The 17,571-nt window shown below is 40.0% G+C and overlaps 1 protein-coding gene and 1 long non-coding RNA gene across 10 annotated transcripts in view; one reads left to right on the top strand and one right to left on the bottom strand.

Moving 5' to 3' along the window:
- The window catches only part of CHD1 (chromodomain helicase DNA binding protein 1), a 73,189-nt gene extending 72,615 nt beyond the window's left edge, over positions 1-574 (bottom strand). For 3 of the 4 annotated variants that reach the window (XM_029942642.1, XM_029942640.1, XM_029942641.1), the window contains exon 1: positions 53-574. The gene's annotated coding sequence lies outside the window, so the exon portion shown is untranslated. The remainder of the gene's footprint in view (positions 1-52) is intronic. The other variant, XM_029942643.1, reaches the window with a different exon arrangement.
- LOC115294678 overlaps positions 21-17,571 on the top strand; it is a 116,120-nt gene continuing 98,569 nt past the window's right edge. For 5 of the 6 annotated variants that reach the window (XR_003910057.1, XR_003910053.1, XR_003910052.1 and 2 more), the window contains exons 1-2: positions 21-1,276; positions 12,649-12,755. This is a non-coding gene — a long non-coding RNA (uncharacterized LOC115294678). The remainder of the gene's footprint in view (positions 1,277-12,648; positions 12,756-17,571) is intronic. The other variant, XR_003910056.1, reaches the window with a different exon arrangement.

Genomic DNA, 17,571 nt, shown 5'->3' on the forward strand with positions numbered 1-17,571 from the left:
GGCTCCCGTCCTCCCCGCCACATCCTGACCCGCCCGCCACCCCCTTTCTTACCGACGGGCGTGCAGGCTTCGCGAAGGGGCGGAGAGAGCCCACTCGGATCGACGGCCTCCCTCGCGCCCGGGCCCGCCGTCTCCGCCGCCGAGTGAGTCCTCGGGCTCCGGGCGTCTCGGGGTAAGCAGGAGTCCGTGAGAGGGAGGGGGAAGGGGAAGGACGCGGAGGGGAAGGGGAAGCCCCGGGCCGCGGCACCAACGCGCGATCCCCTGAGAAGCGGATCCAACAATCAATTCATTATTGAAGCACCAACGGCGAAGGCAGCAAAAGCAAGAAGTAACGAGCCGTCGTCGTCGCCGCGGCCACGCGCGCGCTCCCGCCGCTTATCGGCTCCCGGCAGCCGCCATGACGCCGAGAGAGCGAGCGCAACCGTCTCCGTCGTAGCCGCCTCCGCCGCCACCACCACCGAGGTCGTCGTCGCCTCCGCCTCCCGGGCGACGTAAGCGCCTCTGCTCACTCCCCTTCCCCACTCTGCGCGAGACGGGCCGGCGAGCGAACGGACGCGCGCACGCCAAACACCTCCGGCTGGCGCGCGGGCGGTGGGAGGGGCTACGTTGTGGAGTCGTGGGGCGTGGAAGGAATGCTATTGGTGCTGAGGCGGACGGAGAGTGTGGCGCGCACGCGCAATGATGGGAGCGCGCACGCCGGCCGCGCGGAAGCCGCCGGATTCTGGCCACGGCCGTGGGCCGCTGATCCTTGCTCGACCGCCCTCCCTTGGAGGCCCGGAATTGAATTCCGGGAAATGGGAGCTGCAGGCCCGCTCCGTGCGGGTATGGACGCTACTGTCACTTGGAACGGTTGCGCAAGGACGTCGCGGCGGAGAGACTGAGAAGCTACCGGGGAAGCAGGGGGGTGTGGGGAAATGCTAAAAACTACATTGGGGCTCGGGGTGCTGCGGGAGGGCTCCGCTAAATAAGCCGAGAGAGCAGGGTCTTGCGTGCGGTCGGCTGACCAGGAATCGAATCGCATCGCAGCTCCCTCCGGCTTCCGGACCAGACTGAGCGTCTGTCCGGAGGGTTGTGGAGAGGGTTGTGCGTCACACCAGGCAGCCTGGGAACCCAACTGTTGGGCAACTGCGGTCACCTCCCGCTGCCTACGACGCCTAGGCGACCTGCGACACAGGCTCCCTCGGGGGTCTGTTAATCGAACGGGCGGGGCACTTGAGGAGACGGAGAAAAATAGAGACCGAATTGTGGATCTCCTGTAACTCTTCTTGATTCATTTGTGGGTATCCCTTGCCTAGTTCTGTAAAAAGGTTTTACTACCTAAGGCCCTTCCTGGAGGGCGGGGTGGAGGGTGCGGTGCCAACTCGCAACAGAAAAGCAACTCAAGGAACGTTAGTGACTGTGTCGGTTTAACGTGCTGCAATTTAGTTGACGGTTTCTTTCATAACTGTAACTGCGGGCCTGTTAACAACCCTTTAGAAGTGTCATGGAACACTTCAAGCCTGGTGGTGTCCCGTTTCACTTTGTTTGAAACCATTTTTTAAATCAAAATTGTTTTGTACTTCATTTCCGGTTCATTGATCAGTCTTGAATCAATCGAAGTAAATGATAAAACTCTCCAATCCTATTCTCCAGTGATTGGATTTGGTGCAAAGGCCCACCTTCCAAGCCAAATTGGTTTGAATGCGGTAGCTGCATCCCCCAAATAATGATTTTCTCCTGTGGGAAATATTTATGTTTTAATATACCAGCTGTTGAAATAGTTTGGTTTAAAGCCTTTAAAAAGATCTCAACATAACTCCAAATACATGTTCAATATATGGAAGTGTATATTCACCCTTGGGGAGTAGGAAAGGGAAAACAGGTACACATGGTCTACTCAAATATTAATGAGTCCTAAAACAAAATGTAACGCTACCATAATTTGCAAAATGATGTATGCTCAGCCTCTTCTTTTTATTTCTTTAATTTTTCCCTAGTTATTAAATAATTCTAATGCTGGGTTTTGAAGAATAATAGTATCATAACAAATGTCCATCTCTGAGGTCCCTAAAAGTGGGAACTAACTGCTGGTTTTTAATACTATGCTTTGAAAATATGATAAAGATGCCCTAGTGATAGGGGCTTCATGTGCCTCTGACCTCTTTCTTGGATTACTAGAGTGCTAAGTAAAAAGGAAAAGGCCCAGAAAAACAGTAACCATTGCAGATAAAGAATTTTGTAATCAGAAGTATGATTCAAATAATAAAGTCTTCAGTTATAACTGTGCTACAATTTGTCATTATCTTACAAAAACCATTGTATGAACTTACTCTATGTTTATAGGAAACCTTTTTAAACAACTGATTGCCATTTGGATGTGATATACTACATATAAACACTAGACACTTTTTACAAAAAAAAACTTAATAAATTTATTATAAAATACTGAACCTTGGAGATTTATGTTTCTGGTAATATCATAATATACTTTATGACTCCACAGAATTTTAGAATGACTGTTGAGAATGTGGAGAAATACAAGGTAAGTGGAAAATGGAAACAATCTCACCAGTTAAGTTTTTAAAGTTATTTGATGAATAAAGCAAGAGTATTTTTTTTTTTTTTTTTTTTTTTTTTTTACTATTTGTTACCTGCACAGTTAAATTTTTAGGTTCACTTTGAACAAACTGTCCTTATCTCTGTCTGATATGCTCTACTAGGACTAGTTACTGATGGGTAAAGATAGATTGAGAACCACTTATCCAGAAGTGTGAGATGTTCAACATAAAGACAATGGTAACTCTTGTTTTTCTCAGATGTTTTGGAGGCCAGGATAGGATTTTAATTCCACAATTATGTTCTTGTTGCCTAGAGGATTTGTGTTTGAGAAGCTGCTAAAACAATCAGAATAGTATTAAAATAGCCTAGAGTCTAAACCTATGTCATCATCCCCCAGATCCTTGCCAAACAGAGGAAAAGCTTTCCAAATATGATACTTAAATTTACAAAGTCTTCTATAATTAGAAACTATGAAATTCTAAGTCACCTTATAGTGAATATTTATATTTTCTATTTTCTTAATCATTAAAATTCTATAACAGGAGCTGTGGTTCCCAGTGTTGGGCAAGGAGCAGTAGTCTAGAAACCTAGGAAGGCTTTTTTTTTTTTTTCTAATTTTGCATATTGGACAGTCCCATTCCTTCCCTCTCTGATGCACAGAATTTCTAGGTCTGGATAGTGTTTAGAAATTTTTTTCTGACATCTACCAATAACTCATTCACTATGTTTATGGCTGTTATATTTGGGGATTTTTACTGATAAATTCTTGAATACAAGTTAAATTTCAAATGAGTTTTAAGAGGTGATACTAACGGGCAACAATATATAAAATCTAGCATTGGAGTGTATATGAAGATTCTACTTCCTTCAGTTTCAAAGTTAAGTGTGCAGAAAGTAAGAAAACAGTTTAGCTAACTAATAACAAATTGCTACATTGGTGCTATATCATTCCTCCCTGCAGATCCTTTATTGTCCATTTTACATCATGTATGTTGTCTTCAGCCTTTCTCTTAATCCTTACTACCTTGTTTATATAGGCCCCAGTGTCTCCACTTTTTTTTCATATAGCCCACCCTAGGCTTCCTTCAGACTTGAAAATCAATGAAATCACGCCCCTGCTTTAAATACATATATTTAAATATACCACAAATCTGCGTGCATAATATTTAATCTTTTCACAAATCTGACCCAGCATTGCCTCTTATCATTCCTAAGAGACACATGATACTCTAGCCAGACATTTCTTCAGGTCACCAGAAAGGCACTTTTAATTGTGAATTGTAATTGTAAATTCATAAGTCCATCTCTCTTATGAATTAGCCTCTTAAAGGTTTAAGTAAATCAAGGATTGTTGAGTGGCCTGATGCAGTTGTACTAACACCTTATGAGACAGATCAGGCAGCTCTCCACCTCCTTAGGACATCAAGTTGTGTATTCCGTAAGTGCAGCGTGTCTTTGTAGTGTATTAGAGCATCTGTTTCCATACAACATCGTGAGCTCCTTGAGTACAGACTGTCTCCAGTGCACTATGTTGACATTTATTCAATAAATTGCATACCAGACATTCTGCTGGGGGAGGGGGAAGTTGTGAGGGAATTTGAGCAAAATCAGATACTTTAAAGAGTTAAACTCTAGTACAGGAAACAATCATACTGTGTAATCATAACTGAGAAAAATGGTATGAAGAATTCATAATGGAGAACCCTAGTCAGAAAAGTCTCCCCGAAGGAAGTGACATGATCTGAGAACTGAAGACTTAATATGAAGTAGGTAAGCAAAAGATGTAGAGTTTCCCAGGTAAAAGAAATAACAGGATTTGTTGATGCAACTGGCCTCAAGGTTTGGAGGAGGAGGGAAGCTGTACATGGAATGGAATGGAATGGACCAAATGGTAAGGACATTCACTTCAGTTATGTTTGGAGATGGTTAGGTATGGAGATCATAAATTTGGGACTTACTGAATTTCTGATGCCTCTGAGCCAAGCAAGTCTTTCAGATAGAAGTTGAGCTGAGAAGGGAGATCTGGACTGAATAAAAACTGTTAAGTGTGTGGGGAAAAATCAAAGTCTTAAGTATACATGAAATTAACTTGGAAGACAGCCCAGGAGTATGCAGTCAAGAACTTAATTTTTGGCTAGGTAGAGGAAGATGAGCTGGATAAGGAGTTGCAGATGTCAAGGATGTACAATGGAGAACAAAGACGTATGTACTTCAAGGAAAGAGTGATAAATAGTGGATAACACTATTGTGAATCATATGAAATAAAGTCAGAATATCCATTGAATTTAGTAACACAATAAGCATCTGTTACCTTCAAACTATTTGCTGGTATAAGAGGGCCAGAAGCCAGACTGGAGTGGAATGTGATAAATGAAGAAATTGGATCACCGAGTCTAAAATTCTCTTTCAGATGGTTTGACTTTGACTTGGGAGGAAATATTAAATGTTCCATTTGCTTTTAACGGGGGGAGGGTTGTGAATTCTTATTTAAGTGAAAGACAACATGTTTCAAAGACAATGAGAAATTCCCTTTTGAGAGAGAGGCTGATTAGAGAAGAGGTAGGCTAAGAATTAGCTGGAAGGATTATCACATATTCACCTGTCAGAAAAGGAAATACATTAAAAGTCTGATTTGAGAAAAAATATAATTTTTTTGAATGAGAAAATAAACACAAGATACTACTATTTATACCTATGGGCTATAGGTGGTTACTTAATGTGGTTTAAGAATTTCTGTGAGCCTTCTTTTCCCCCAATATATGTATGCCTCATACTCTACTAATGTTTGAAAAATTGTTGGTAGAAATCTATTTTAAAGCATATATTCCTGAGAAGAAAACTGTGTTAAAATGTAAGTTCTCGGGGTGCCTGGGTGGCTGAGTCAGTTAAGCGTCCGACTTTGGCTCGGGTCATGATCTCACGGTTCATGGGTTCGAGCCCTACATAGGGCTCTGTGCTGACAGCTAGCTCAGAGCCTGGAGCCTATCTTCAGATCCTGTGACTCCTCCTCTCTCTGACCCTCCTCTGCTCATGCATTTTAAAAAAGTAAATTCTAAAGTGTGCAAAAATTAAGAATTAAATTTTGGGTAGCTTTGCAAGGAAAATGCTCAAGCCCTACCTCAAGAAATTGCAGTCCATTGTTTTGAGGTGGAGACTTGGCCTATGCATCTTTTAAAGGCTTGCTTTTTTTTTTTTAATGTTTATTTTGAGAGACTGTGCATGTTTGTGATGGAGCACCAGTGGGGAGAGGCAAAGAGAGAGCTGGGAGAGAGAATCCCAAGCAGGATCCGTGCTGTCAGCATGGAGCCCAATGTGGGGTTCCATCTCACAAATCATGAGACCATTACCTGAGCTGAAATCAAGAGTCAGACCCTTACCCAACTGAGTCACCCAGGTGCCCCAAGAGCTCACCTTTTTTTTAAAGATGATTCTAATGGGCTCTTAGTACTGGAAAACTACAGACATCATTGTATTAACACTGCATTGACTCCTGACAGTTTAGATGAAGTGTGGAGAAGCCAGGATACTTATTTAGATAATAGTGGCTATTAATGGGGCAAGGAGAGATTTGTCCTACAGGTAACATTTGGCAATAGCTGGAACATTTTTGGTTGTCACAATGAATGGCAGGGGCTGATGGCATATCGTGGGTGGAGGCCAGAAATACTGCTAAAGATCCTGCAGTGCACTGGACAGCCCTAACAATAAAGTCATCTGGCCCCAAATGACAATAGTACTATTGTTGAGAAACCCTCCTATAAAGGATGACAAGCACAACCGTAGTAGTATTTTTTAGTGAAATGTTAATGGGTGGCGTTTTGGTTAATAGTGCTAATGAAGGAGCATCTACTCACAACTTAGCCTAAACTCAGCCTTGCTTATAGCTAGCAACTTAACAACCCCCAAATACATTTGCAGAACAAAAAAAATATAACTAGCATAATAGAATATATTATTTTCCTTGTTTAAAAGAAAATATAGCTGAAACCCTTATTACTGGTGGGAATGTAAATTGGTCACAGACACTTTGGAAAACTGATGGCAGTATCCATTATATCTGAACTTATGCCTGCCCTATGTCAGCAATTTCTATACTGCATATATCCTAGAGAAATTAATGCAGATGTCTGCTAAAAGTCTTGTATACGAATTACATAGTAGTTTGATTCATTATGGCCTCAAACTGGAACAAAGTGAAGTATAGCGTACCATGAACTACTACCCAGCAATCAAAAAGAAGACAGACAATAACAGGGATGGATCTCACAGGGATTGTGTTGAGTGAAATAGATATAAAATAACTCATACTATATTATTCTACTTACATTTAAGAACAAACAAAACTATGATGATAAAAGGATAGCAACCTCTTAGGGCTTGGGTATTAGAAAGGGCATAAATGATGGAAATGTTCTTTCTAAATATTGATCTGGCTGCTTCTATGAGTGTTAACATATGGAAATGTTTGAACTGAACATTTCAATTGTGTTACTGTGTATATGATATATCCCCATTTTTTAAAACTTGAGGAAAGAGGAGCACCTGGGTGGTCAGTTAAGTATCCGACTTGGGTTCAGATCATAATTTCATGGTTCGGGGGTTTGAGCCTCCCATTGGGCTCTGTGCTGACAGCTCAGAGCCTGAAGCCTGCTTTGGATTCTGTGTCTCCTTCTCTCTCTGCCCCTTTCTCTCTCTCTCTCTCTCTCTCTCTCTCTCTCTCTCTCTCTAAAATAAAAAATTATACAGTTGGGATTGAGAAAGTTTATCAGACAGTCGATCTGTTCTGAGAAAGGAAGTCAGGTCAAGGCCACCTTTCTTGGGAGCAGCAGGTTAGACCACAGATATCTATCTCAACCCCTCAAGCACCTCTCATTCTCCGGTACAAATTCAGAATCTGAGTTGTGTTACAGAGTAAGGATGATCTCAGATTACGATGTCACTCAGTGTTTTAAGTGTTCTAACTTTGTGAGTTTGGTACTGTTATCCCTATTTTACAGGTAAGGAAATTCAGAGTCGTGATCAAAATAAATGTGTGAGGAAGCTAAAATAAAACTCAGGCAGTTCGACTCCAGTCCATGCTTCCATGAAGTCATGCTGACAGGTCAGACACAGCTGTAAGAGCTGCCTTGGTTCCAGATAGGTTTCCATTTCTTGATCTCAGTCCCTTGAAAATTTTGAGTTTGCTTTCTATCTTTGAATTTTTCATCATAATTTATCCTTGTAATAAAAGTTCATGCCATTGCTTAAACTAGTTTAAGTGATTTCTGCCAATTGCAACTAGAAGAATCTATCTCCAGTTTGACTGTGAATGGGATTAAAAATAACAGGCCCCAGAGAAACTGAACCTGGCTGAATCAAGGTGAAATCGCAGGCAATACATTCCTGCCCTAACATGGGGAATTGATAGCTTGTGTTATACAATTGTGAATCTTTTACCTAGGCTTTCTCCAACAGTATCTTAGAACTCAGAGTATATATATACATTGAGGCAAGGCATTAGAGGATTTTGTAGCTACATTTAAAAAAAGTCAAGTGCATTGGTTACTATAAGTGGAGTCTTTAAAAGTCCATTAGAAAAGAGAAAATCTAAACAAAATCTCAGATGAAAGTAAATTGTACCAAATTTGGCTATTTATCCCAAATTTAGGACATTGGGCAATTATTGGAAGCCAGTTTGCCCTTGGTGTGAGAATATTTAAACAGATCAAGAAATTAGTTAAGGGGTTTATTGAACTGCAACATTAATTTTTTGCCACCTTGTTTCTAATACTGAAATTTTTACATTGAATTCCAGAAAGTGAAATTTTATTAATAGCAATGGAACACTCAAGAAGGAGCAAATGATTTTAAGGAACTCGTTTTTCACTTCCCTCTAAAACATTTTTCACTGACCATCCCCTCTCATGCCTCACAAAAGTGTGATGATCCTTTAGATTGTCTATCAATAGCTACTAAGATTGGAATCCACTATGTCTCTGGGAATATTACTAAATGGCAAACTGCAAGCTGCTACGCACACGTTTTCTCTTGTTTGCTTTGAGGCTAAAGCAGAGAACAATGAGGATGGACAGACTCCTAGCTGTTGCTAAGAAACAGAAGTCCAGAAGAATTGAAAACTTAAGGAGAAACCTGACCCACTGAGGTCTTCGGCATTAGCTAGATACAAAACAAATCTCCCTAAAAGAACATTGGCAGGCAGTCCTCCACAGTGGGGCAGTTGCATGCCATAAACCCCAAAGGAGACTCAGACTACAGACCATCTCAGCCCCCCAAACACCTCTCATTCTCCAGTACAAAAGAACCTGTACCAGCCAGAAGTGTGTACCCTTGACCCAAATGAAGAACCTTAGTGTCCCTTGTCAGGGGTGGCCCTAAAAGACTCTGTAAATAAGAATACAAATCTAGTACAGCCAGATTTCCTAATAAGATACTAGAAAGTGGGTCCATTAGCTCATGCCTGATAGGATTTCAAGGGGCTATTATTTACCATCCCATTCCTGCTGGATATAATATATAATTTAGTGGAACTAGTTGCATTTATGTTTAGTCCCCATGTTGAAGAATTAATTCAAGGGGCACCTGGGTGGCTCAGTCAGTTGAGCATCCAACTTTGGCTCAGGGCAGGATCTTGCGTTGGTGGGTTCGAGCCCCGTGTCGGGTTCTGTGCTGACAGCTAGCTCAGAGCCTGGATCCTGTCTTCAGATTCTGTATCTCCCTCTCTCTCTGACCCTCCCCTGCTCATGCTGTCTCTCTCTCTCTCTCAAAAAATAAAACAAAAAAATTAAAAAAACAAACTTAAAAAAAAAGAATTAATTCAAGTATTAGGCACTCTCTATATGCCTATCTCTGGGGTATGTACATGGAAAGCAGTGCTAAGATAGACGTGGGGTTTTTTTTTTCTCACTTGGAGTTAATATTCTACTTGGGGGAGGGAAAAAAGAAGGACAGATCATTAAGGAAATAAGTTTACAATAGGGATGGATTCTGATAGGTTCTATAGGGAAAGGCGAGGTAATGTCAGAGAAAGTAAAAAGACACTTAAATGGAAAGAACAGTAGAGTGGTCAGAGAAGGCTTCTTTGAGCTGTAACTCGTAGGATGAGGTAGTGTCCAGTGTATGAAGAACCATGGGAAAAGCAAGAAGAACAGGTGCAAAGACCATAAAGAAGAGTTTTATTCTATGTGAAGAACCAAAAGAGGCAAGTGTAGCTGAAGCATAGTGTGTGAGAAGTTGATAATGGACGCAAAAGACATTCAAGGAACCTCCTTAGGTCCAGTGCCTTGTGGTCTCTGGAAAGCATTTGGGTTTAATTCCAAACACAAAAAGACTGTATCGAACGTCTTTACACCAAAGAATAGCATAATCTGATTTACTCTCTTCAAAAGTGTTGTAGCTGCTATGTAGAAAATGGATAACAGCAGCAAAAGTGAAAGTGGCTCTATTTCTCCACTTATAAAGCTATTCTAGTATTCAGGAGCTGTGAGGGTTTGAGCAGTATCTCTGAAATGTAGAAAAGGTGGAATCAAGATTAATCTGGGATAGAAGAGTAAGAACATTTGAATTGAGGTTCTCATTTGCTATACATTAGTATCTAAATATATCAATAAATAGCAAACAAATATGTTGTTTAGAAATGTGGAAATATCAAAGAGCTAGAACTGTTGAAGGTATTTGAGAGTGGAGAGGGCTAGGAGAGGGAGATGCTGGCTTTTCCCATAAACATTCAATATCACTTTTTAATGAAAAAGTGTGTGTGTATATGTGTGTGTGTGTATAAAACCTTTGTTATGAAAAGGTGTGTGGTAATGGCGTAAATCAACAAAGCATTTTTTTAAGTTGAAAATACTGATGTATGTTGGTACACTGGCATGAATAATAAGCAGAGAATGAAAGTTTGATGATGTGCTGTGGACAAATGGAATAACTGAAGAAGCAAAACTGAGAAGAAGAGAAAATATAGGTGTCAAGAGTTACAATTGCCCATGATAGGGAAAATGACACTATTTCCATTTTAACAGAAGAAGGCTGAGAAGGTACAGATGCAGAGGTTTGAATATTTGTTGTAATGAAAATGAAATAAGTCCTTTCTGATAGTTTCTGTACTCACCATGAATAATGGAAATAGGATCATCGGTTGAAAATGCATAAAAGTGAAGGAGTCTGCCATAATAGGAAAAAAATATGACATTTTCCCCTTACACGATCTAAAGACGAACTTCCCAGGGAAGCATAGTAGGACTGCTAGGTTATCTTGGGTGTCCGTTTGCAGTCTGTGGTCATGAATTTAAAGAGAAAGGAGTCAGCTGATTGCATTATTTATTAAATTATTTGGGTCTCTGCACAAAGAAACAAATAATTGAATTCAAACAAGTTTCAGAGTTTGTGACATAAGCTCAACAGAGAGAGATGGGAACCAAGGCAGTTGATTTTGCTTCAAGAGAAATGATCATATGATGAAAACATGAAATCCAAGTTGGGTAAATGTATGAGTGCATACAGATAATTAAAATGCAGCGGGAGTGGAGGAGGGTGTCAATGAACTGGAGGAGGTCTGTTAGAAGCTAAAGACTTACCACCACGCTAAAATGAACTGGACAGATAGGAAGTAGTGGACCAAAAAGGATGTTCAAAATTGATACTTCACAGAGAACAGTTATCAGTGTTTATATGGTCCAGGGTTAGTCCAGGATATAAACTGAGGTTGGTAATAGTCTCTGGAGATGACGAAGTTTCCACGTGTAAGGAGCTTGGAAGTCCCTACTTTATGCTAGCAAACTATACAGTCAGCAACTCTACTTGGATCAGTAAAAGAAGGGACAACACAGGACAAACCTCTGCCACCAAGATTGGAGAAAGAAGAGAATATGCAGACTAGGAAAGTCTGAACTGTAATTGATGAATTGCTAGAGGCTTTGTGTAGACAACTCTGAGAGTTAAAAACTAAAGGGGACCCAGTCATAGAGGGGCCCACCCAAATATTGTGAGATTTCCCTCCAAGAGCTTGACTAGGTTCCCACGATAAATATCTGACAAGAATCCCCCTGTGCTTTCTGCAGGGGGAGGGGAAAAGAACCATTCAGAAATATTTGAGACCATTCTTTTCTTCTAAACTAGGCGTGCCCCCAGGGAAACTAGTTAACCAGCGCCTAACCTCCTGGGCTATTATCAAACCCTAACTGACCTAGGGGAAAGGAAATACCCAACTCCTACTCACTCTAGCCAACCTGTCCCGCCTCAGGGGGACAGAAAAATAAACCCAACAACTGAGAAAGCCAGTTCACAGTCCAGAGACCCAGAAACACTAAAAGACCAGGATCTAATTACAGGGTTGTAGACTGTTTCTCCTCCGCCAACACCTCAACACCACATCACTAAAGGCCTATTTACAGCAGTTCCTTTTATTCAGTACATTATATCCAACTATGAAGAAAAAATTTCCAGGTATACTAAAAGACAAAAAACCACAATCTGAACTGACAGAGTAAGAACAGACCAGGCATGGCAGAGTTGTTGGGACTTATCAGATGAGGAATTTAGAACAACTATGATTAATATACAGTGAACAATAATGAACAAAGTAGGCAGCATGGAAGAATAGATGGGCATTGTAAGCAGAGAGATGGAAATCCTAAGAAAGAAAGAAAAAGAAATGCTAGAGGTTAAAAAACAAACACATAACAGAAAAGCACTAAGAGACTATGCTATTGAATGGGTCATTTAAATATACTTTGAAAGTCACTGAGGATGGCTATGTATAGTGTCAGAAAGGGGAAATAGGATAATAAAACAGGAAATAAACCTGTCAATAAATAAAAGAATGACTAGAAGTGTAAGGCTGTGGAGGACTGACCTGTGAGGGAGCTGCTGACATTAGCTTCCGAGGACCTTATATTCTTGGAGATAAGGAAGACATGCCCCAGAGCCTGACCCTGGGATTCACTATAAAGAGGCAAAGAAAGTTTTCTGTTGCAAAGAATATAGTTGAGTCATTATTAACTTAATACAACCTAGACTCATTTAATGCTAAGAATGTAGGTCCTAATTTGGTAAGGACACATTCTATTCAACAACTATATGTGAAACAGATACATATTGTGCTGTTTGTTTTAGGTGTTTGAGATACAGCAATCAACAAAAAAGCCAAGTCTCTGCATTTTTTGGAACTTGTATTCCTGTGTGGGGAGCCAGAAGTTAAATATACATCATATCTGGTAGTGGTAAGTGCTTCAAAGCATATGTATTTTCAGAGAAATAGAGGGTGATGGAGATGGTATTTTAAACAAGGTCACAGAGAGCTTTTCTGATAAGATCATAGATATGTGAGCCAAAAACTGAATAAAGTGGAGCAAAGAGTCTTGCAGATATTTGGCATGGGTAGGGGCAGGGGCAGGGGCATTTCACATAGATGGAAGAGCGAGAATTAAAGCCTTAAAGCCAGAGGGTACTTATTATGCTTATGATACAACAAGGAATCTAATTTGAGTTCAGTAGAGTGAGTACTCACATACTAATTATTTGTTTGTTTGTTTATGCTAATTTCTGTGTTAGTACTGAGCAAGTAAAAGTGCTCATTTAGCCAGAAGCTTCTCTCTTTTCCACATTAAAAAAAAATTTTTTTAACATTTATTTATTTTTGTCGGAGACAGAGACAGAGCATGAGAGGGGCCGAGAGAGGGAGACATGGAATCTGAAGCAGGTTGCAGGCTCTGAGCTGTCAGCACAGAGCCCATTGTGGGGCTTGAACCCACCAACCATGAAATCATGACATGAGCCAAAGTCGGAAACTCAGCTGAGTGAGCCACCCAGGTGCCCCTCTTTTCACATTTTAAATTCTCCATAGATGTTAACTTTTCACCCTGAAATGTGAAGTATTTAGAAATTTGGTATAGCATATTAAGGCATAAATGCTTTATTAAAAAAAAAACCCAAAACCAATTTGATTTTATGCTTTCTTAATATTATATTGCAGATCACCTATTTTTGACTGACTAGTTAAGATTACTTTCATTAGAGAAATATAAGTAAAAATTACATGACACTATCCCTTCATATATGTCACTAACAAAACTTCCAGAGGAGATGGTAGGTGAGGCTACATGATTCATCTGAAATAAGTGAGTAAGAGAAACAAGTACAAGTACTCTATGTTTGATGTTCTTTTGATCTCCATAGTTAAATTAACATCTAGTCCTTAATAAATAAAGCTGATTAAACATTTTCAACACTATTCAAACTTCTTTTTGAAAAACATGGGATGAAGAGCACAGTCAGGAGAACTGCTGTGAGGGAGAGTGTAGCTATTTTCATATTCCACTTCGCTCCCCCACCCATCCCCCCGGATCTGCTCTTAAACAATCCATAGAGTGTCTTTAAAAATCTAAAGCAAATCCTATTGCTCTACTGTTTGACACCCTTTCAGGAAAATCCAACCTTCTTCCCATGGTCTTCCAAGAGCCTGCATGACCTCACTTCAGTCTCCCTCTGCAGAGTCTTACTTACCCCGATATTCTCCCCTCTGCTCATTATGTCCCAGCCACTTGGCCTCCTTTCTCTCCAGGAACCTGCCAAATTCTTCTCACTCTCAGGCTTTTGCTCTGGTCCTTTCTAGGCCTGGAATGCTTCTCTCAGCTCTTCTCCTGCAGGCTATCCGTCATCCTGTAGGTCTCCGGTCAGATGTTATTTCCTTAGGCCCTCTAAACAGCATTCTCTAACGAGGCTTTCCTCAGTTACTTTTGCTAGGTCTCTTGTTTATTTTCCTTATGCAAATAGCGATTAGGATTTACAATGACCAAATTTAACTTATTTTACTGGTCTTTTGTTTTCTCCCCTACTACAAGGTAAACTCCCTGATCAATTGATAAAATGAAACATTTGGAAAAGCTTGAGGATATGTTAAAAGTAACTTTTTTTGGTAGGATTTTTAAAAGCAATTAACAATTACAGATAAAACAAACATTCTATAGAAAGGAAATAAAATTATAGTGCCCTATTGCCATCTTTTTCATGGCTACCATGAAGTTAACACCATTTTAGATTTAAATACATATGGTGCTATAATGCTCATGGAGGGGGAGTGGGTGGATGCAGTACTTGAGTGCTAAATGCCTACGGTGGAAGTTGGCATTGTTGATCCAACATCTAGTCCACCTTTTCCCCATTGCATAGTAGCCAAGTAGTCCCTTTAGAGCTCAGCCTGATGAAATGGATTATTGTAATCCAATTCCCCTTGCCATTCTAATAAATCTGTGGGTGGGCAATTCTAAACCAATACATTCATGGCATTCCCTAGATTATAAGGAATGGTTCAGGAATGAATGTATGACCCAATCTGCAGTAAAGGTCTATTAGGGGTTTGTCTACGCATTCAGAAAAAGGCATTTCTTTATTTTAATGTGAAAAAAATCAGAGAATGACCCTCTTTCTTCCTTTGGATGTCAGCTGTGTTAGTGTGTAACCAGGAATTACTACAACTCATTTGCCCCCACATGAGAGACAGTCTGACGATGAGGACATTACACTGAGGAAAACAGAGCTGAGGGAACCACAGAGAAATGGAGCCAGTGCCACTGGAAGTGGGCTCAGGTGTACAACTAATTCTGGGCTTCTAGTTGTGGAAATCAGTGCAGTTCTTATTTCTTTAATGAGGTAGATTGATATTTCTAGTAGTTGAGGCATCCTACCTGACAAAAAACCCTGTCAGGTCTGTCTTAAGTCTCTTAACAAGTGAAAAGACATTGTCTAAAATATGTAAATGGAGAAATAGCTTTTCATATATATTATTGAGAAAAATGGAGTTTGTTAATAGAAGAAACAGCTTTAAATACCTGAAAAGTGTTTGCCTCAGGGTCCAGAGATGAAGAGAAGAGAAATGAGGCATGGGTTGTTCTTTTAGTTGTTAGTCCATCAAAACTATTTGATTTTTTTAATGATGTACTTTAATTATTTAGACTTTTTCAAAAAGAACCAATGAAGTTTAGAATTTTTTATTTTATTTTAGAGAGAGAACATGAGCAGAGGAGAGGGATGAGGGTGGGGGTGGGGGGAATCCCAAGCAGGCCAGAGGGAGAGAATCCCAAACAGACTCCATACTCAGCATGGAGCCTGATGTTTGATTGGATCCCATGACCCTGGGATCATGAGCTGAAATTAAGAGTTGAACACTCAACCGACTGAGCCACCCAGGCACCCTAAAGAGTAAAATTTTAAATTGAGCCCATTTAAAAAATTATTTTTAAATTACCATTTAACACAAGCAATTTAAAAATCAAATTAGGTGATTAACTAGTTGTTACTTAACCTTCTAATTTCTGTATAAGTCTAATGAAATAGAAGTTGGTGTTTTGATTTTTTACTTTGCTTTTCTGTTTGGAGTGTCATTGTAACTACTGTATTGTAAATGATGGAAAATAATTGCATATGTTAAAAAAATAAAATAAATAAAATAACTGAAAAAAAATCAAAGTATTTGACATTCTAGATGTAGAGAGTAGTAACGGAGGAGTTGGGAATACGGAGTGCACATAGAAAGAAAGGCAGGCTCTTAAAGGATAAAAAGTGCGGTTTTGTCTGTTTTTAAAGTGCCCAGTGGATAATACCTTTAAATGTATGTACTATACTGGAGAAGTATTGAATAACCCAAACAATACTAGATGCTTGTTTGTTCAGATAAGATTTCTTAAAACAAAATGAGCTTGTTACGTGTACAGTTGTCATAACCCATTTCTGAGCAATGAGAGTTATCAGTTTTTCTTTTTTCTTAGATTGATATCGATAGTATACTTTCCTCTAAGTAATATTATGACCCCATGCTCCACTTGTAAAATATTTTCCTGTGTCAAGGTGAAGCTAATTTATTGTTCCCCCAATAGATTTTCACAGTACTCTCATGTTCACTCTGCATAAAATTCTAGATACTTTTTGATACTTTCATCTCTTACCTCAAATTTGCTTTGTATCTTTTCTAATCCAGGTTTCAAATGTCATCTGACATATATTTTAGTAGTGTGTTTCAGTATCTCTCACAACCATTAATTTTTATACAGGATAAATAATTGGAGACACAGTAATTTTTTTTCACTACAAAAAAATGCCCACATGAGAGGAAAGTAGTGGCTGAAATCCAACCTGTGTCTGCCTGCTATGTACTCTGGAATTTGCTGCCAGGAAGAAAGGGCACATTTGAAAATTCACATGGAGTTTCTATATGTATTAGAGGGAAATAAAAAAAATCAATAGGAGGAAGTCATAGAATGTATAATCACTTTTCAACCAAAATGTTTAGAGCGCTCTCTGAGCGTTAGGCACTGAGATCACAGAAGAGAGGAAATCGGTGGACCCATAATGAATAGGTATGTTGACTGTCCCAGTTTTTATATTTTTTCCCATTGTCCCACCTGGTTAATGTCCCCTTTTGCTCTCAAGTATGTTTCTAGTTTAGACAGTAAGTTATATAGTCACCCTGAAAAAGAAAGAACATTTCATTCTAGACTGAGTGGCAAAGTCATGAGCAAGGGAAAAGCATGATCCTCTCTGCTTCGGCAAGGGGAGGAGGGTTGGTGGGGGAAGTGGAACAGGGTACAAATATGATTGCAAACAGAAGGACTCGGAACTGAGAAGGGATTTACACACCATTTTTAAGGAGTTTTTGTTTGCTTTGAGAGCAATGAGAACTAGCAATGGTCTGAGGCAGGCAAAGGATAAGATCAGATCTGTTTTGGGTTGGAAAGATCAAAAGTACCTTTAGGTGCTACTGCCTTTCATTTCATCCCCGCCTTCATCATACATACATACGTGGCGCTAGGAAGAAGGAGAGGAGAATCATGTCCTTTCTGAGTATAAACATATTCATAACCGAGTGCCACTTAATCTTCAATCCACTACAACTCCCTGGAATGAAGAACCCACCCTCTCCATTCCCTCCATGAAACACACTGACTGCTGTCATCAGCATGCTCAACCTCTAAATGCTTACAGGTGGCAAGCTACTCTAGTGCAACATACATTTCTGCTCCTGTAAGTTGAATTGCGTATTTT

The sequence above is a fragment of the Suricata suricatta genome, chromosome 6, assembly GCF_006229205.1.
Source record: "Suricata suricatta isolate VVHF042 chromosome 6, meerkat_22Aug2017_6uvM2_HiC, whole genome shotgun sequence".
NCBI lineage: Eukaryota > Metazoa > Chordata > Mammalia > Carnivora > Herpestidae > Suricata > Suricata suricatta.